The sequence below is a fragment of the Sinocyclocheilus anshuiensis genome, unplaced genomic scaffold (assembly GCF_001515605.1).
Source record: "Sinocyclocheilus anshuiensis isolate Anshui unplaced genomic scaffold, SAMN03320099.WGS_v1.1 scaffold55, whole genome shotgun sequence".
Lineage (NCBI taxonomy): Eukaryota > Metazoa > Chordata > Actinopteri > Cypriniformes > Cyprinidae > Sinocyclocheilus > Sinocyclocheilus anshuiensis.
In genome coordinates, this window is record NW_015549647.1 from 2,438,083 (window position 1) to 2,460,280 (window position 22,198).

At 35.6% G+C, this 22,198-nt stretch overlaps 1 protein-coding gene across 1 annotated transcript in view; it reads left to right on the plus strand.

Annotated features, from left to right (window-relative positions):
• The first annotated feature begins 18,333 nt into the window (after nucleotides 1–18,333).
• LOC107660001 (calcitonin gene-related peptide type 1 receptor-like) overlaps nucleotides 18,334–22,198 on the plus strand; it is a 14,744-nt gene continuing 10,879 nt past the window's right edge. Inside the window, exon 1 of the mRNA XM_016449131.1 lies at nucleotides 18,334–18,403. The gene's annotated coding sequence lies outside the window, so the exon portion shown is untranslated. The remainder of the gene's footprint in view (nucleotides 18,404–22,198) is intronic.

Here is a 22,198-nt window from a genome sequence, read left to right on the forward strand (position 1 = left end):
CCCCTCTCACTCTTACACACACACACACACACACACACACACACACACAAAGACTGAAATACACATAACATATTTAAAAGTGGTGTTTCATGCTTCATTTGTCAAATCAACATTTATTATCAAATCCACAACAATACAACAGTCAGCAACTATTGTGTAATAATGTTTGATGTTTTCATGTATCTTATTCTGTTTATATCAGGACCTTTGTTTTTAAGTTTAGTTGTATTGTCTTCTCATATTTATGTTTATGATTCCTCCCTGATTGTTTTCAGGTTCCATGTTTAGTAATTTCATATAAATACCCCTCATGTCAAGTGTTGAATGTAACTTGTAACCAGGGGCGTAGCCATCATTTCAGAAGTGAGGGGGACAGAAATCCCCCGCGTCCCCCGCGTAATCTACGCCCCTGCTTGTAACTCAGCACAGCTCAATTGGGAGTTCTAGTTTTCTCAGTTTTGGGATTGTCATTTATTTGATTACTTTTGTCTGTTTTGTTCTCATAATGCTGCTCTTGGGTTTCTTATGTCACACACTGTGAGCTCTAGTCATTACACATTGCAGGCAATGAGATGTACTATCTGCAGGCTCCAGAGAGTGAAATAGACAGAAAGTGCAGTTAAAGAGCAAAAACAGGCAATGGGGATGATTTTAGCACTTCTTGCTTTAACATCTTTAGTTCGATCTTTTTTTTTTTTTTTTGCGCTATTTATCTTAAATTCTGATATAATTTCCCCACATTTATCTGCTTTTTTGTTGCAAATTTAAGTTAACAGTAAACAGTATTCTGACATTTTTTTTCAGAATTGTGAGGAAAAAAGCCTAAATTGTGAGATACAAAGTCACAATGATCATTTTTATGCAAAACAGGCAGTATGTAATACAATATGTGTCATGCCATGTAACAATTGTATGAAATGTAATGGCTTTAATGGCTGTTGAAGTGGTTATGAAAGGTCACCTGCAGATAGAAACTGTTCTGACATTTGTTGGTCCTGGTCTGAAAGCTTGCCAGACACTAAGAGATAAAACAACAACGACACTCATAATCTTATACCAAAACTTTTGCAAGAAAATAAATTAATGCAAAGATGCCACTCAGACATACTTTAGCGATTATTATGGCAGAAAGAGTTATGGCTTGCACTCAATCATCTCAACCAGGCTCTTCAGTTTCTCTCTCTTTTCTGTGCCACTATCCCAAGAAATGTCTGTTTTGCCATCTTCTTACCCTGTGGTGATAACAGATGGGAGTTCAGTGAAGCAGAAAGCTGAGTGATGTGAATTTATCCTCCTGCCCTATTCCTCTCTCAGACCCACAAGCGAACACTAAACCATATGATTGCATTGCACTGTCGCAGCTACCAGCCATTTAAAAACCAAAAACCTACATCATTCAACATCCAAACTGAACAGCAGGAGGCCTGAGTCACTGGTCCACAATTTCACCTGTTTTATGTTTCATGTGGGATTGATTTCTTGTAGTTACATGAATAGCCTGCTACTTATGAAAACCTCCAAACACAGTCCAAAATGATCATTCACCACACAACAAATGAGAGTAAAAAGTGGCTTTGGTGAATAAAAAAAAATGAGGTTACTCAACAGTTGGCCGATAACTAAAAGTAACCCCAACATTCATGGATTAAAACTGATTGTAAGACAAATTTTCCGACCCTCACCGAGATATGTGATTTGAGAATTTATGTCTCTTAACTAGCCCATTTCTGCCTCAGTGTAAAAAACGAAATAGGTAATTGTGAGATAAAGTTACATTGTGAGATGTAAAAGCACTGTAAAAAAGTAGCAATTATGAGCAGTGAAATTTATGAGAAATAGTCAAAATTACAAGAAATGAAAGTATAAAGATGAATAGTGATTATGAGAAATGCGAATAAATAAATAAATAAACTGTAATTTTTGAGACAGACATTGACTTTCATAAACAAGTTTATGTTAATAGGATACTTAAAATATTTTTTACACCTAAACTCCATGATGTGATTCATATGTGAAATATTCCTAAACATAAAATCACCCAGATGAAAATATGAAGGGAAAAAAAAGCATAAATCTCAATGTTTTTATGACAAGTCATCTCATCGTCTCATCTCATCAGATGTATGATGCTCTGAGTGACAATCACCTGTGCTGTTTGTCTGAAATATGCAAATATTAAAACAAAGCTACATAATTCCATTCTCAAAAATATTTTAACTAAATATTTTAATAACATAGCCGCAAGCAGCTATCACAGGGCCAAGCACACTAATAGCAAAAATGGTTGAACATATCATTCTGGTGATGAAATTTATATGTGATATGCCTATACCATTATTGGATGATTATAATGGTAGGCTTTATATGAAGTTTCATCTTCAAGACGTCAAAGAGTTGCAGTGTTACAGCCTCAGATCCTTGAGTTTCTGTGAAAAATTGTACATAAAAGATTATATAAAACCATTTACTGTATGTGTATGAAAAATGACAGCGTCACCTGATTGCTGAGCTTTTTTTTTTCAGCCCAAGAGTCAAATACATCCACCACATTTGTTCTGACTGGCCTTTGTTAACTTTTTCTAATAACTGCTAAACTGTGATCAGCCAATGGTGGTCATGTTTCTCAAGAAACACAACTGTCTTCATGTACATTAATGGCAAATAACAGACAAGGCACTGCATGCCAATTTTGAAGTGAATTGGAATCCAGAGTTAGAGACAATTTCATGTTTTTCCTTGGTATAGCACCAGCAGGTTGCCAAGCCCCACTACTTTTGTGTCCTCAAATTGATCTATTAGATATATGTTAAAAATGGTGAAAATATCTGCTTCCATTTACATAAAGACAGCAACACCCCGTGCTTTCTCCTACTGTATGTTCCTTTGGCACTTAGAACCAAAATTTTGACATTTTTCCTTCATTACTGAAGAAGTCGACCACCCAGGTTATTTTTTTCAGTGGTTTCGTTCCAATTGGGCGAACAGCCTAGAAGCAATTGGCAGTTTACGCAATAAATCAAAATTGTGAATTTGTCACAGGGCAATCCATGGCAAGTTTGATATGCCAACTATATCAAACGAAGCATATATTAACATGTTTTGTCCACTAGATAATCTCCAAATGTCTCAAGCTGCTTCAGGGTGTGGTGGTGATGAAAAATATCAATTTTCATAACAATACACCAATGGCTGTATGGATTCGCTGCACTGAAGGTCTCCAGTCTTCTAATGCTTGTGATGAAATGTACCAGAAGTTTTGTCTCAATATGACAAAGCATTATGGAAATACAGCCCTATGTCCACTTCAGCTTACTCACTGTCGAATTTGTTATCAACTTCATAAAATTTTGCCAGCATAGTCTAACAATGATCTGAGCCATGACTTGCTGAGGATTGGATGAACCATCTAGAAGTCAGAGGAAAGAAGATTTTGCTCCTTGTGCTTTTGGTTCATAAAGTTTTAGCATAAACATAAGTGCAAAATTGAGCTGTTGGTGGCACTATAAGATATATTTACACTTACCATCAATTGTGCAAGTTTCCATAACTTTTCCACAAATGGTTCAATGGACTGCCCTGACTTCAGCAGAAGAACACTAATAAATACAGAATGTACCTATACACCTGTGGTGCTTGCGTGACCAATTTTCTATACTTCTATATGGGCACTAGTGATTTACCTAAACAGCTATTTTGTACCAGCTGACCTAAAAAATGAAATCCCATTTCATGACCAGTATGAAAGATTTATGCCCATGAAATTCCCTTTCCAACATGGCAAAGATATTGCTTTTCTATTATTACAATGCAGCGCACAAGACTGTTAAATAAAAAAAGTGTATGGACATTTCTTCTGTATACTCTTCAATTTTAAAATGTTTGAAAGATATAGGAGCATTTAAATGTCTCCTTTGCACTTATTGCACACCTTTGCTGATATTAACTTTGCAATTTCCTGCTGTCAGCTTTACATGTGCTACTGTGGTGGATGTCTATGCATTAATGTACTAGAACCAGTCTCTGAAGAATCATCCAGAAAGATTTACTGATGATCCATTTCTCGCATACTGTGTCCAATCGGTTTACGTAACTCAACATGTGGCAGATCATTGCTTAGCAATAACACCTCCTTGCATGGTGTCCTCCTTGGATGTGACCATGAGAGGGTAAAATTGCTTCTGTGTATGCATGTGGGTGCTTTTCATTGATTGTGGAGTTTGTAGACGAAGCAGGGAGTGCAAGCAGGCACAGTTGGCTTTGAATTCATCTTTCCAGCATACGCTTGATAAGTCCCACTTGGTTTCCTACAAATGTTCCTCTGATTCTGCCTATGATGTGATGTTTCAGTCAGGAATAGATTTCTGCCAATTGCTATTTGGGTTGCTGGTTCAAAGTCCTGACACGACAGCAAGCCCTCTCAATTGAACAATTTGCTACTCGAGTGCTTCTGCATCCACTTCACCAATAACCCTCTCCATCTCCCCGAGAAAGGATCATGCAGTTGCCCTGTACTGGTTACGGTAAGGTGAAGTCTGCTTTTTTTAGTGTCACAAGCGTCACCAAACATAATTGCAGGAAAAATTACTGTTTTCAAACAGGTTTCCCAAACACTATCCGTCTGCCTTTGGTTGGGGTATCAAGCTACAAATAGCTTACTTTTAGTTGAAACAATGTGCCCACGATAAAGAAAAGGATAAAAAAAATCTAGGTTGAAACACGTACAAAGTTGTTGTTGTTTAAATTAAAAAATGTACTCTTTGTATTCATGTTGCATTTGTTTTTTAAATATTTTATACCATTTTCAAGAAAAGTAAAGACTCCGGAAATTTTATCATTCCTCTTATTTCTTTCCGCAGTATTTCTCACAGCAAGTGTCATGGCAAATGCACAAATCCACTATAATTTTATAAGTAATACTGGTTTTGTGTCACGGAATGTAGTTTAGACTTCAAATATGCGGTTTGTTAATAAAGATAATGCCTATTTGAAAATTAGCTTCGACATATTTGGAGATATGAGCTCCAGGGTGTCAGTGGCCATTCGGTGCAACCCGCCGAGAGCAGCCTTACCTTGGCCAGTTCTTCTGGAATTTGCCGCTGGCTCTGGTGTCTCTATAGTCTCGTGTAGCCAGACCTTCAGACTGATGGCAGAAGGTCTGGGAACCTTGGCTGCTTTGAATGGCCAAGGACCGCCCAAGAGGCCATATGACTGACCGGTAAAGCATCCAATCACGTTTCGTTTTGTGCTGCGTCATGTTTAGGGTGTGGAAATGTCCCCACAATAACAGACTGGTGTGTAAAACTCTTGGACGTATTTTAAAGAGTCTATGCCGCGAACTTTACACATTTCACATACTTTTGAAAATCCAGTCTTAGTTGATCCTGATAAGCATTCATTGTCACAGTTGTAAACACGACAGCTTTCTTCTAACATGAGGGGATTTGGCGACAAGGCATCTTTGTTTCCAGGTGGAACGTTAAAGAACGCGACACACATGTCTCCCTGAAATCTTGTATAATTCAACCAATCAGATGACGACTTTGAAACTCCTGAAGTGTTTCTAATTTTGTGTGCCATATGCATCAGACGTTCAGCCAACGGTCTGTGGGCGTGACGTCTGAGACTGAGACTGTCTCATAGAGGTTAAACATGAGAAACATGAGATATAATTTGTTTTGGGTAAATATAACAGGCAGTCTTTGGTCTCATTAAACTATTATTTTTTCCAGAGCAAATAGTTTTGGCTGAGGGCAAAATCTCATAACATTATTTTTTATATAACTTTAATGCTGTGTATCAGAGCGCTGCCTTTGTACTTTTGACTGAATTGCCTAGCAACTTTTATGTTGGCTGTTGTTGTTTATTAAATATTATTATTCAATAAATAATATTTTATAATAGTAGTATTTACAGTTTTTTAAATGCTTACACAGTTTTTGAAACTATGGCTCCATTTCTCAAAACTCTACACAAAAAAACACAAAACACACACAACATGCAAAACATTACACATATCTTGCAAAAGCTAACACTTAATTCAAGCACTTCACCTATAACTGTTTTTTGTAAATAGAATCCCTTTATATTTTGCTTCAGAGTAAAACAGCAGAAAGTGATTCAGAGAGTAAAGTATTCATTGCTATTAACCAAACTCCCTAAAACCAAATGTAAGCGCAGTGATCCGGCCCTGAATAACCTATTGTCTAAGAGCAGGTTCTCTACTGTCTGCAGCACAAGCATAATTGGTAGAACTGCAAGACTTTGTAAAATGCAACCGTTTATATTTAAAGTCTGAGTGAACGATCAAAGACTCTTTGTTTGAACAAGTTCACATCCACTCTGTGAAAGCTTGTAGTGTTAAACTTTTGACATTCATTACCTTACCCTTGAAACCACAATATGCATTATGAATAATCGCTCCTTAATTGCAGCCTTTACACCGTTGTGCTGCTGCCATCATGATAGCGACTCAAAGTCAGGGACGATGTGTAGCCAATTGCCATCACTAAGCTTTATTATAAGTTTATCAAGATTCCTCTTGAGCTGTGAATGCTTCTCTGGTCTTTGCACATGGACTTGTACTCAAACAGAGTGAGAAATGAATGGCATTTCTGACCTTTAGGTCTTGTGCAGTGAATATGGCATTGGTTCTCGGACTGGCAACCAGCTCAAGCCTAACCCAACAAATAGCATCCAGAACCAAAATATTCTGTATAAAAACATTGTACTTTTGAAGAATATTCAGTAATAGGGAAAGGTTCTCAGACTGGCAACCAGCTCAAGCCTGTCCCACAGGACCTAACCCAACAAATAGCATCCAGAACCAAAATATTCTGTATAAAAACATTGTACTTTTGAAGAATATTCAGTAATAGGGAAAGAAGGATAGACCCAAACTCAAATTCCCAATGTACATCATTTGCAGCCTACATAAACTGAAAACATGCACTTAAAAAAGTGTTTATTTATGGAACAAAGCATTGCAGGAATATCAAAGAAAGTGGGTACCTGAGAAGATATCTCTCTCACAACCACTGGTGGTGGTTCAGGAGATCCCCCCCTTCTATGTAAAGAAAAGCACTATATAAATGTAAGGAATTATTATTATTATTATTTATTAATTTTGAGCTCTTTGATGGAAATCAATAGCAGCCTAGTATGTGTGCGTCATTAAAGGATTCTTGGAAAGCTCTTGACCCATGAGTCCTAACCCAGCTGAGTGCCACCACACATCTATAGCACAACTTTAAATTATACTGCCGATAATTTGCTGTATAAATTACTGTTTTGTTAAGGTTAACAAATATGTGAGGAAAGATAAGTTTTACAGCTGTTGTCTTCATTCTTCAACCACATTGGAAGAACACAAAGGTGTTTTCTGATTGTCTGATGTGAAATCTACAACAATACAATCCATAATTTCTCAAACAAATGGTCATTTAAAATGACGCCCTTATGAAAAAGAAGCAATAGTTTATACTGTATTATGCTTATGCAATACATATAACAGAGAATATCCACTGCAGGTTGTGTTGGACATGGTCTGCTGTGTTTTTTAGTACCAATCATCTATGACCACCAGACATCAAAAATCTAATTCTAGATACAGTTTTAGCTGTACAATTTAATTGCTTCAGCTGCTGTTACAAACAAGCTGTAATCAAACCATAAACCTCAATACAGCTTCTCAGATCGACTATGTGTGGCTTCTCACTCTCTCTGCACAAAAGATGTCCTTTTTAACTCATGAGACATCTGCATCCCTGTGCCTCAGTTATGGGATAACCTCAAAAACTGACTCACTGGTTATGTATGTTAACACAGACTCACACCAAATGTACCTTCATAAAGTATGCACTAAACCTCACTCATGACTGCTCTTACTCTTATAAAACTTGACATTTGTCTTTTTCTACTATTTTATTTATGTTTATGTATGAATCTACAGTTGAGCAGTAACTATTTGGAGTGACTGAGCAGAAAAATATTTAGGGCAGAACATGCACAAAAACATCTAGATCTTAATCAGCATCAGCATCTTTGCCATGTAGTTTAGTTAATAAAGAAGAACGAAATATATAATTAAATAATGAAAAAAGGAGTAAAAAAGGTAATAAAGGGTTTTAGAGAATGTATTGCTTGATCTTAAATAAAGAAAATTTCTTTAAAATAATAATAATTCTTAATTTACAGTTTCACTAGCAGCATTTCTGTAGCTATAATGATCAAAAGTCAAAAAGATGGTTACCATGGAAACACATATACCTGTACTGATAAAATGTAACTTAATCCTGATTATTTGTAGTTGTATTGTATTTATTTTACAGAGAGCAGTTTTAAAAACACATTAAATCACATGAAATTATAAATCTGTGAACATGGTAGATTTGTAAAAAATTATTTTAGGTTATTTTTGTTATTTATTTTTTTACTTTTTTATATATTTCAGGATTTTTTTATTGAATTATTTTGTTGTTGTTGTTGTCTTAAAACAATAGTAATGGAAGGCATTTTTGTTATTGTTTTGTAAATATATTCAGGAATAAACATTCAGGAATAAGGAACCTGGGTGTAGTGTTTGACAACCAGCTGAGCTTATCCATCCACATCTCAACAAAGGTCTGGTCATGCAGGATTGCGCCCTACGATATTAAGAAAAACCCTTCCTGTCAGACTACACAGCACAGCTACTCATCCAAGCAATTCTAATTTCAAGACTGGACTACTGCAATGCTCTACTGGCAGGCCTTCTGATCACCACGACTAAGATTTGCAGATGATCCAGAACGTGGCAGCACGTATAGTCTTCAATCAGCCAAAGAGAACACACGTCACACCCCTCCTGATCTCACTTCACTGGCTCCCAGTTGTGGCCGGAATCAAATTTAAAGTTTTGACACTGGCTTTCAAGACTACCACTGAAAAAGCTCCCCCGCTACCTCAACTCACTGCTACAAATGTATGTTCCATCCAGCTCAGGTCACTGAATGAACGACGCCTTGTTGTTCCCTCACAATGAGGCAAAAGGTCACTCTCCAGAACTTTCACCCTCTCTGTTCCTCACTGATGGTGAAATGATGGTCCAACTGACCTGCTAAGGCCATAACAGTACCCCTTCTGCAAGCACTCTTAAACCAGTGCGTACAAACATACACATACACACACACATAAAATTTTCCTCTGCATTTCATCTCTTCTCTAGCTGGTTTCCTAATCAAGTTGTCTAAGGCCACATTTACATTACATGGTTCAAATGACCCAATTCCGTTTTTTTCCTCCCATGTGGCATAGATCAGATGACCCATGTGTAAGCAGGAAAGAAGCACATGGATTCTGATATTCCCCAATAGGTTTCAAGCCTCTTTTATATTTGGGAAAAAAATCTGATATGACTCAGATACATGCATTTGTGTCTGCCATGAAAGTAAATCGGATATTCCCCTCAGTGCAGGTCGTACTCTTACACTGTTGCTGCGGGTTAAAGTGATCTCTCTCCCTCCCCCAGAATGCGATTTTGACGGAGAGTACCCCTGACAGAGGGGAAAACCATGGAAAAAATGCGATTGGGCTCTTTTTGGGCTGTTTTGATTAGCAATTTGGCTGGTTTTGTTCTGCACACCTGGCAACCCTGTTTCCGGGTCAGTATGTCTTCCTTGGGTTGTTTTGCCAAGTGTACAGTATAGTGTAAATGCAGATATCGGATATAGGTTACTTTTAAAAGGAAATGCAAGCTGGTCGTCAAAAAAATAAATAAAAAAAATACAACAACAAAGGATATAGTCAACAAATCGCAATTGGGCATGAAGACCTGAAATGTAAATTTGACCTAATAAATCTGGCATTGTGTAGCCTACTACTGTACAATGATTGTTCCTCTTTTGTAAGTCACTCTGGCTAAAAGTGTCTGCTAAATGCATAAATGTAAATGTAAAAACATAAAACAAGAGATTATATCATAGACACCCAAGGTCAATAAGATTAAAATATCAGATAATTTTCCCTTTTTATGACAAGACATGGGTAGTTCAGGTTGTACAGTGTCATGTAGCGTGACGCCCCCAACACTTAATGATATTTATAAATTAATAATTCCTGATATTGGCATTGTAGACATTCATATTTGTCAGTGACCCAGATTTTGAACCACAAACCTGCCCCAGCCAAGCAACTGCCATTGAGATGCATGAAAAGGCTCTTTTTCATGTTATTATAGACCTCCTTGCTTTCAGAGCACAAAAATAAAAATTTGAAGTATCTTTTTAGTGAAGTCTCAGTAAAGTGTTTAGAATTTCAAAATGAAATGATCCCATTTCCTCTGATTCAACACAAAACCCTAGAGTAGGCCACACTCAAAAAAAGCTGTGAACAACTGTGGTCCAAATCCACATCAAATTTGTGCAGCGATGTCCTAATTTTCTTCTGTCATGTCATGTTTATTCTCTTTTTGTATTTTTTTAAACTCAGTTTCAAAAACAAATCTTCAAACAGAATTTGAGTTCTATAACTAGATGAGAGCGTAGTCACACTGCATTTGAGGTTTTGGAGGCCTTCCCTTTTGACAGTGTAACAAAGGCCTGTGTTTTTGAACGGTCTACATGTATATCTCTTCATGTTTGTCTGTTAAACAGATCTGTTCTGTTCATGCGTTCAGACACCCAAATCCCATTTTACCTCATTAACTCCACAATATGAATATTCATAGCTTCATTAACTACAGGGAATGCTTGCTGTCAGCATTATAGAACAATACAGCCGCTGGCCTGAAAAACCCTGACAACCCAGTTGAAGTTGAAGAGTATGCTTATTTTATCAGCCCTGGTGTTGATTCCATTCATGGCAGGCAACATAAAGCAAACAAACAAAACTAACAAACATGAGCAGTCAGTTAATTGTGCGTAGTGATTATCTTAATTACTAAATAATTTCCACTAATGCTCATTACACACCGCCATGATTTTTAAACATGTTACTGATGCACCCTGATAACAGATGCTGTTTAGACAAATATGATATGGAGCGCAGTAATTAAATATGAGACATGACTATGCATCTTAATGAATAATTAATTGTGGTAATAAAGCAGACATGAGGAGTGCAACAGACAACAACCAATCACCTGATTATGGATGCCCCATGTTTTCTCATTATAATAATCAACAGAGATCCATGTGGAGAGTCCTTACCTTGTTGCTGTGGATGGTTATGACCTAAGAACTGGCCTTCCTTCTGGAACATGATATAAAAGTTCACTTTACTACATTCCATTATTCATGGAACCGGGAGAAGTGAATAAAAATACCCAGCATCCCTGGACTTCTGACAGTTTATGGTCTCCGGAGGTTTTATTGTCATGGTCCCTCATGGCTCTTGTTGCATTGATTTCCATGCAGAGATGCTTTCAACAGACATCAGCACCTGACATAAGAAGCTAAGGCAGGGCAATGATCCTGGGCTTTTCAAAGGCAAATAAGAGTCCACGTTTTCTGAGGCAAATATTTTTCCCCCCAAGCTCAGGCATCACCCTGCTGAACTTTCAGGCTACTTTATGCTGGTTAGTGCTGTTTTGGTGCTGGTCTAGCCAGTGGAAAAGTTCACAAGCTAAACATAGTATGTCCAAACAGATTTGAGGACAATAATCATTTTATATTTTACTAAACATTATTTTAATGTTTTATTTACATGTTCCAGGTCAAGAGCGCTGATACAGCCTATTGAAATCGTATCATTTCACTTGTTCATTTCACTGACAGACTCCGTGTTAGTTGTGGGTATTTTTAGTGACTCTTTCTTCAGGTCACATTATTACGACAATAGGTTGTGACAAGTGACTGTCTTTATGAGTGAGTCATTGAATCATTAATTGAACTGATTTGTACAAAAATACTGTTTCATTTGAGAACGTAATGAGTGAGTCATAGAATTATCCACTCAACCAATTTGTTTGATTAATTCAGAAAGTTAGCAGTCTAAATGGTTGATTCTCTTTGACTTTGTTTGGAACTGTTTTTGTTGGTGGAGCTCAAAAAAACCTGTTCACACCAAGGATGATAACTATTAACATCAACTGTAATTATAAAGTTCAGTGAGAAATCAGTGAGAATAGGGAAGTCCACACCGCAGCTATAATGTTAATGGCACAAAGGAATGATATAGTTGGAATCAAGTTTAGAAGGTTTTTTTTTTCAGCTTATGAACAATAAAAACACTGATAACCAATCACAATCCACCTGACTTTAAAGAGCTTGAGCATTTAAAATGGCAGATGACATAACTGCAGCACACACTTTTAATAAATTGAACATTATAGACCTTAGTTTATGTTAGACGCCATATTGAATTTAATGCGGGTGAAAGCGAGGCTGTGAGGAATAGACTTAGAGATTTCACATTGGCACACATTGTTTAAAGGTTCTAGATCACATAATTTTCGCAACTTTTAATTTTTTGGAAAGATATTACATCAGCTGAAAAATCCATTGAACACACTGTACTTAAATCCCTCACAGCCTCATTTTAATTTCTTTCAAAAATTAAATGTGGCATACTCTGACTAAAGTCTGTCATCCCTTGGTGTGGACGCTAATACAGTTATCTTTATAGTTGTTGTTCTTGGTGTGGACTGTCTAAAATGAAAGTTACTCAATGTTAACTTCTTGTTTATTGTATTGTATAAATACCACTCCCAATTTATACTGGTCTGAATATTAGCACAGTGTTGTTTGTGTGATATTGCGTAACTGTAACAGCTGTAATTTTATTCGGCTACTTGCCGATTTAGGACGTAGCATCAAATTCTCAAGACACCATTACTAAAGTGTTTGTGAATCAGGTTTCATTCCGTGTGTGATGAAATCCATGGCACATTTAATAAATCAGTTCCCTGTATTATAGACCTCTCCTATACCGCAATCCTTTTATACCATCTAAATCACAGCTCTTTCTCATCACATTCTGGAAATCATTAAAACGTCTCTCCGCTGTTTGATAGATCGGCAGTGTTGATTCTGTGTTTGTGGAGGCTTGATATGCTTTATTGATTCCGTCCGTGAGAGACTGACAACAGCTGCTGCGTGTCTCGTGGTTAAGACAGCGATGGAGCATCAACAAGCGATGGGGAAAATGGCATATGTTGAGAGGTGGCCTATGTTACTTCAGGCGCCAACATGCACAGACACAATACGAAAACACACACACACACACACACACACACACACACAAGGCCTGAGGAAGCAACAGACTTGTGCTTGAATCAAACAGTTCCGTATGTTGTGACTCTATTTCCTAACTTTTAGTTTAGTTTAAAACTGAAATGAAAAGGTTTTGTGAGTAATTCGGAATTCCAATTTGTGTTATTACCTTTTGATTTTTGCTATATATTGCTGTGTCAGTAAGTGTTCTCCTACTTATTATTCAAAAGATATTCTTCTGTGGAGGCGGTGTTTAACCTATCTATTACGTCAAAGGTAGGCACATTCCAGAATCTGGCGTTCGCTGGGCCTGGTGTTAATAAAAGCTTTTATTTCAGTAACAAGGATGTTTTCAGTTCTGAAACTTACAGGATAGTCTTTGAGTACGATGACCTCTTATATATCAAAAGCTCAAGTAAAAGTTGATTTCTCAATTCATGACCCCATTAAGGTTTTTCATTTTAGAAATGAAATTCAAAAGCTATTTTTCCAGAAATACTAATGAAAATCTCCTCATATAAGTGCCATATTAATGAATTCTCATTACTGCTTCAAAGTCCAATTCAAATTGTTCCAATTTCTAAAATGTGTTACAATCTTTTGGAAGAATAGTGTGACACACTCAAGAGGTTTTCAAATAGACCTGGTAGAAAGCCTTTGGAAACAAAAGCTGGAAGCTTGACTTGAAAAGTGTAATTATGAGACTACATTGAATTAGAGAAATGGATACAGAATGGAGAGGCAAAAACATATCACATTAAAATAACTAATTTATTAATTAATATGGGGGCTCTCAGTAATTGAGACATTCAAGTTGGGATTCTTGCAAAATATTACTACAACACCGAACAACGTTTATTAGAAAACATTACACTGTGTTTTTAATTGAGCACTGAACATGAAGTGGAGACTCAACGCAGTGCCAAAATTGTAAATTGCACTAAACTAAACAATAATGTCCTTTTAATCAAGCATTAAACTGTATTAATATTACCATGACTGCCCAACAATATGCATAATTCTTAACATGACATAGGCTGAACACGACATGACAATTTTGTAAATGCATAAACAACAGAAGTAAGATTTAGCCTATCTGTCTAAAACATGGAACAAATGTTGGGCCAAATATTGCATTAGGCTGCTGAACATGAAAAATGCACAGCCAGATGTTGGCATCTGGCCAAAGATGTAACCATTCAGGACTCAGGGGACTAAATGTAATAACTTAGGAATCGGCATTAAAAACTACATGTCAGTCCAGCTAATCTGAATATTGAGGGGACATATGGTGGTTCCACTCCTACATCTGCCTAATTTAGTTTGTCAACCAAATGACAAATGAATTTGTACCAAATTACCCTTTGACGTCAACAACAAAAGGAAACCATGTTCTCCTCCCTTTTAAAAGCTGACAAACCTATTTATTTGGCTATCCTAAATATGCATGATTATATCCAAAGTTATATAGTCTGAAGAAACTAAAAGTGTACTCTTTTTGTGAGGTGATGTGTACATGCAGGAATGTGTGTGCCAATCTGTGTGTCTTTGTTTGATCATCTTGTGTCTCTGCGTGAATGGATATGATGATTGTTTATGATGTAGTGTGTCAGATTAAAGAATAGCAGAGTCAGGCTGCAACATGTGGAATACTTGTTATCCTTTCTGACAGCTCTGCACGCCATGTTCCTCTTATTATCAGGTACAAAGTGTGAAGTGGAAGTGCTTGTTGTTACACTTTTTACCCCAGTGAATAACTAAGAATAGGTTTTATTTATCAGTTTCTGTATAGACACAAAGCCTTGGCTACAAAAAAAGTCCACTCTGAAAATGTCCACCATCATTGTACAGAAAAAAAAGTTTACTGAGCATACATAGACCTTCTTGCAACAGAATAGCGGGCATGTTGACAAAATTTATAAGGTAAGCTGTCACAATGAAACTACAATAGACATTTAATGGTAAAACAAATGAAGCAAAATTAGTAATGAGTTAGTAGCATAACAAAATATTTATTTAGGCCAACAAATTAATAAAAATATTTAAAATTTAAAACATATTTGACTTGCCCCAACTTGTAAACTATATTATCACCCAGCTCTAATCTGGTAAATGCAACTATAAGGCATGAAGATATTATATATTATTATATATGTTACAAAGCTAGCCAGTATAGGCTAAACAACAACCATGTTGAGTCTTTGGCTGACTGTTTAGCTCCCTCTAGTGATTTTTTATGTTTTCTAACGTTGATTGATATATGTGTGTGTGTGTGTGTGTGTATAATTTTCTAAAAATGCAAAAAATACAATGTGTATTTAATATTTCCATTCTATTCTCTGTTCACCTTGCGCATGAACTGACTCCATGCTATAACATGTACAAACAGCTGCTTCAGACACTAAAATCGTAAAGAAATGGCTTACTCATTCTCATTAAAGTTTGACATGTGGGACAACAGCCATGCTTGCATTTATCAGTAGAAGGATGATTTGCATATCCTGTCCTTTTGGGAAAACAAAGCAGGTGTGGGAGTACCCACCTGTCAGTCAGGATGATTGACATTATCTCAATAAGTATTTTACAATGCATGGATTGAATAATTTCACATCTTCCCAAAAAGGAAATGGAAAGACCAAGGGTAGACACTAGCTTCTCCCAGCCCCCTCTGCCCTACCCTCAAATAAAGCACCGTGACCGAAAAGAGACAGTATTGTATTCTACTGTACATGACAAAATGTATTAGAAAAGAGAGAAATAATTCCTGTCAAATTCACTTTTTGTTTTGATTCTTCAAGAACAATGAATTTAAATGTACAGTCACACACCTCCTTTCATGCAGGTTTTAATATTTTATGAATATTTAACTGAAACAAATTAGAACTACTTTACATTTTCATACTTGTCATTTCCACCCAGTTTCTACAGATGAATTATAATCCCTCAATGTTCTAAAAACCTTCATTAAAATGCGGACATCCATTTTCTCATCAAGAGACATAAAGGGCAGATCACAGGGCCAGCAATAGCAAAGGTAGTACAAGGACAGTGAAGGCCTAGACCAATGACATCGCACGTCCACAAATCACGTCTAGTTCCATGGATTCAAATGGCCGTGCTACTACAAGTGGATCAGATTAAAACGAGCAGTATTCAAACATTGCTGTTTAACAGCAAATTAGTTATTCTGGTATAAATGTTTATACTTGCCAATTTTTAATTTCATGTTTAATTTTATGTATATCTTGTGAAATTAAATGTCCAAATACAACTGTGTGACAAATCACATTAAATTACACTAAAAAAAACATTTTATTAAAAAAAAAATAGCTTTGCCAGAGCAAAGTAAACTAGTATACTTTGTATACTAATATATGAAATATTACTTAAATGTAATCTAGTATATTGCTTTGTATACTAGATTACATTTAAGTAATATTTCGCGTTCAAAATTCTAATTTAGAGCAGCCCTGCAGTATAAATAAAAAAAGAAAAAAATATAATGAGAAAATTGCAAGAAACAGGAATTCCTAAGGATTAGTATGTGTAAATGCCTGTTCTCCTTAATTAATGCAGCAGGGGACTGTTTAACAGGATATTTTAATTAAATTTGATCACATTTTAATAATGTATTTTGATATGTTAAATCACTTTAACTAAAACTGTATTTTCGTATTTCCTGAGGGGACTGTTGCATATTTTAAATTAATAGATCATTTTTTTAGTCACCTATAGCCACTTTTTACCCTGTGCAAATGAGTTAGACGCAGGGGTCGCCAACTGATGCGTCACGGCTTAATGTGACAATTAAACGTCAAAAGGCTATGATTTCATTGAATAAATATGAGATAGGCCTATGTATAGCAGTCATCTGCTGCGCTGCTTTACGTACTGCTCTTACCGGGGAAACCGCTATTTCTGCCGTTCCGAAAGCGCCACCTGTTGGCAGAGAATGAATTCGCATTTTCAATAAGTTTCAATAAGCTATGCTGTTTGTTCAGACCAATGTGAAAATCAATCCATGTTTTTACGCAGCAAACACGCAGAGCTGTAAATGAACTGGTGGATCGACAAGAAGATAATGTATTATAAAAATGTAAACAATTAATACAGTAAAATATATTTATGTTATTTAATTAGGCCTAATATCATAATTGATTGATAATAATAGTTTAAATTAATATAATAATTGATACTTTTGACTCTGTTTTCTTCAAAAAATGGTTTAAAGGCCGAAATGTGAAGTTTATCATTTTATAAAACTTTTTGTTTTTGTGGAAACCTGTATCTGAACTCTAAATCATGCTTTTTTTTAATAGTTATGTTAATTTTATTTGTGCAGGTCTTAAAAAGGTCTTAAAAAGTTTTACATTTTAGCAATGTTTAGTCATGTTTTTCTATAGGCCTATAATTGTCCGGACCTCAGCTGGTGAGGAGGGTTCATTACTGGACCTCAAGCATTTTATTTGAAGACCCGTGTGTTAGACAGTTTGACCACCAATGGAAGCACTAAATCAAATACAATTTAAGTTTTATAGACACATTTTGAAATATTTGTTACATTTATGCCATTAGACTATTCAGTTTGATCTCCCCTTGCCCCGTGCTTTCAGTGGTCCTATAATATAGATATTAAAACACAAGGAGGCGCTATAATAATAGTTTATTTCCACAAATCACACGTCTAGTTCCGTGGATTCAAACGGTCGTGCTACAAATATTACAACTACAGTTTACGTGCTGTTTTTCTTCTTCTTTTTTTAATCATATACCATTACTTTTATGTGTTTTCTTTGATTTTATAATATATTCTAAGTTATAAAATATTTTTGTTTCATATTCTTCAACCTTGGTTTAAATTAAGCATAAGTTAACTAAATCAGACAGGATTGGAGAACTATAATTTAATATAATTACGTGATCTTTTTATTTATAAATTAGACCTCTTTTACATTAAACATATTAATATTTTCAGCGGGCACAGTCTTACAAGATACATGGTATCAGCGAGGCTGGCGACGCGACGCGACAGAACCAGAGCGCTCGTTTGCAGCGTAACGGGACACTCAGATGAGCTGTGTGATGTCACAGGAAACCGGTTGCACACTCTTTTGCTGCTTCAGGGGCCACAACTCATCACCGAGCACATCTCCCAGACAGTACACACTACACACTACATACTGCCGCAGCAGAGAACAGAGGACCGCGCAAACGAGGTAAGAGCGAGAATTTATGACAACATGTACATTTATTCTTACGACGCTTATTTCTCGTTCATGGTTTCTAAATGACAAACTCATTGCGCACTTGAGCAAACTTTATCCTGCTGTGCCATATTGCTCAGAACTGAAATAGAACACTTATTTCAATTTAAGTAATTAAATTCTGTTAATTATATCACTTGCTGTTTGCGTGATGAGTCTCTGTAAATTTGACGATTTATTATTTTTGCTTGTTATTGAAGAACCTTTAAAACTTGAAAGGTTCATGTACCAACTTAGACTAAATCACTTTTTTTAGTCTGACTGTTAATGATCTCAGTTTGACTAAAATGTTTAAATAGTACATTCATCAGTGTTCAGAATGATTACATTTGCAATAACGTTTAAACATTATACACAAATAAAATGGTGAGTTTACATTACAATATACTAACAGTAGTGATAAACTAATAATATAGCTGCCAATATTTGGCAGTTTTAAGGTTATTAGCATTGTACGGTAACTGTACCCAACTGACCGACAGTCGTTCTGCCTATTATTATTATTAATAAACTATTATTAGTTTAAATATTGTGTAAAATATGAGTTTATTTACATGTGGCAATTATTTGCTGCTATTGAATTATAATTGCCAGTCCTGCACTGTAAAAAAATGAGTGTAATTTTAACTGTAAAATATTGTAAAGACGCTACGGGAAAAAAAAACTGTTAATAGGTTACAGTAACAGTAAGTTTCCATACTATATACAGGGAAAAACTGTAAAATATCTAACCAGACATTTCATGTAATTTTACAGTAAAATGCTGTTAATTGTAAAATTTTTAGAAGTAAAAAATAACAAATCAACGTATAATTTACAGTCAAAAAACTGTAAACTGATATTCCTAGAATTCCCTGCGTGACACTCCACATTTGAAAGTATTTTGTTTAAATAATCATCTTTCTTAATAGTTTTCTCATGTTTGTTATCAGTTATGTACATTTGGGTTAATGTTACATCTTCTGTTGTTTAATGAATGTTTATTGCATTATTTAAGTGTTTTGTGTTACCATGATGGTGTTTAGTGTTTGCGTGAATGACTCTGTGTGCCTTCTATATATTAGCATATACTTCAGCTTGTGGAGAAGCTAACTGATTCTTCATATTGCTGTCTTTTTTTACAACCTGCATTATTATGGTAGTTGTCAGTTTATGTTAAAGATACAAAACAGTTTTAGTAGCAGTGTGCATTGTTGAATTTACTAGTTTACACAAAAATTTTCTTGTTTGTAAATTACAGTTTTATACTGTAAATTTACAGTTTGTTCTGTAAATGTTTTTGCAGTTTTCAGTATTTTTTACAACCATGGCTGCCAAAATTATTTTGTAAAAACTAAATTTTTACAGTATGGTGGCACCCTAGATGCCACTAAATAATAATAATAATAATAATAATAATAATAAATAACTTATCAGCTGACCACTAATTAACAGTGATGTCTTTCAATTGAACATTGAGGTTTGTAGATGTGTTCTGGATAATGAATCTCTTTAACTCTTCATTAAAAACATAAATAAATACTTAGAGCACAAGTTTTAAAGAAGACATGTTTTAAGAAAAGTCATGAAATACCTATTTAAACGGTTTGGAGGGTTTTGACCTGATCATATTATTTTGACTTGTATTAAGACTTGACATACAGTAAAACTGTTACGTAAATATAAATGTTGACTGCTTACACATTTCACAATTACATTTTATAAGGACTTACATTTTTTATTATTGGGTTAATATGAAATGCGCGCGCACACACTCACACACACACACACACACACACACAAGCAAAACTTGAAAAAAAAAGGAATGAGATTCCATCTATTGAAATTTCTAAAAAAATGACAGAATGATTTCAGTTGAATTATGACAGTTATGTCTATGATTAAACGCATCATTACTGCTGAATGCAACTTTATTCTGTGTCACTTTAAGATAAATCCTTATGAGTGAAGAGTGGAAAAATTTTGTGTTATATCCATGGGTGTTTCCTAAAATGACATGAGTTAAACTAAATGTCAGTAGGCTTCCTGATTTAAGATCTGGCGGGTGGCTTTTTATAACCAGACCCAGTAGAGAGAGAGTGACAGGAGAGAAAGGGAGGGAGGGAATAGGTGGGAGGGTTTGGGTATGAGAGAGAGGGGTCTCTGGGAAAGTCACATCTATAAACCACTCCATTAGCTTCACAGGAAGGGCAAAAAGTTACCATGTTTCAGCCCTCTGTTTTTCCACCAAATGCTGGGGTCATCCAATCATATAGTAAAACACTTTATTTTCACATTCCTATTAGAATGACATCTAAGTGATTTATGCTCACCATCAACATCTGAATGGCCAGATTTATAGCTGTTTTTCCTCTCTTTAGTAGTTTTATGGACTGTTTTTGTGTTTCTTTCATCACATCACAGTTTTTTTGAATGTAGATTTAGTGTAAAATAAGTAATCAAGAAAATGTTCAGCCGATTAAGAAATGTCATTCATTAGGGCGCACTTAGTAGATTTCTGCTGATAATTCATAGTTTCACAGAGTCGTCATTTTTCTTACGTATGTTGATCTTGACTTAAAGAAGGCACCCTCATGATAAGTTAAATTTCGTTCTGAACTTTAGTTCTCAAAGTATTTAATGTATAAAAACAATATTGCTTCTCTGATATCGTGGTATATGGGCAGCTGATAAATTATATGGATTTCAAGATTGTAGGTACGAATTAATCTGTCCTGTGAAATGGCATGAATTTTGCACAATACGAATATTTAATGTACTGTTTCAATAAATAGCTGGCTGTTTATCTGGAATGAAGGACTGAGAGTTGATCTGTCAGGGTTTGGAGCTTACAGGACTGAGTTCTTGTATTCAGATAAATGCTGATGACCCCGAAACACATCAATTCTGCATTGATGGTGATTTACATTGTTTAAGTGAATATATTATGCAAACTGCCACTGAATTAGCTGAACTAGAAACAATTGGACACATATTGAATGGTGACGGCAATGTTAAGGTTACAGCCGGTGCAATTGACAGACAGTTGCAATTGACTAATGTTTTCAAACAGGTTTCCAGAACACTGTCTGACTGGACAAAGATCTGGCCCCAAACTCCTGCCATTGTTTGGACAAATGTTGCTATGTTGAACTGGCTAGGATGTTCAAATCGAGCAATGCTGAAATGATCACAATGTTTACACTCTTCAGTAATGTATTTTATCAGTGTATTTCTCTGCATATTAGGAGAGAGTGTTGAATATTACACAGAGGTGTGCTGTATAAGAGTTGTTTTCAGTCCTGGTGCTGGGGGCCCACGCCACAGCACATTCTGTATGTCTTATTTACAGAGTCTGACACAGTGGATACTGTAGAGAGACATTCATAACATTCATTGAGCTTGGAACTACAACAGTTCTGGCTTGTGCAGTGTTTTTTGAGCTATATAAATCTATAGACTCAGACCTACTAATTCAGACAGAAATAGTTTGTAAAGTCTATGTGTCATTTTGCAGTGAAACTTCTGGATGTGGGATTTGTAGCTGTTAGGAAAATAGCTAACAAAATGTCTTTAAAAAATTGCAAAAAAGTGAAGTTAGAAAGGAAGCTAATCTTTTGTTTGCAGGTGCCAATTGCTTTGATATTTTGATTTATAATCAATGTATAATTCATGCAATTGTGGTTTAATTCAGTGGGTGCCCAAATATATATATATATATATATATATATATATATATATATTATATGATATCAGAGGGTGGCTTCC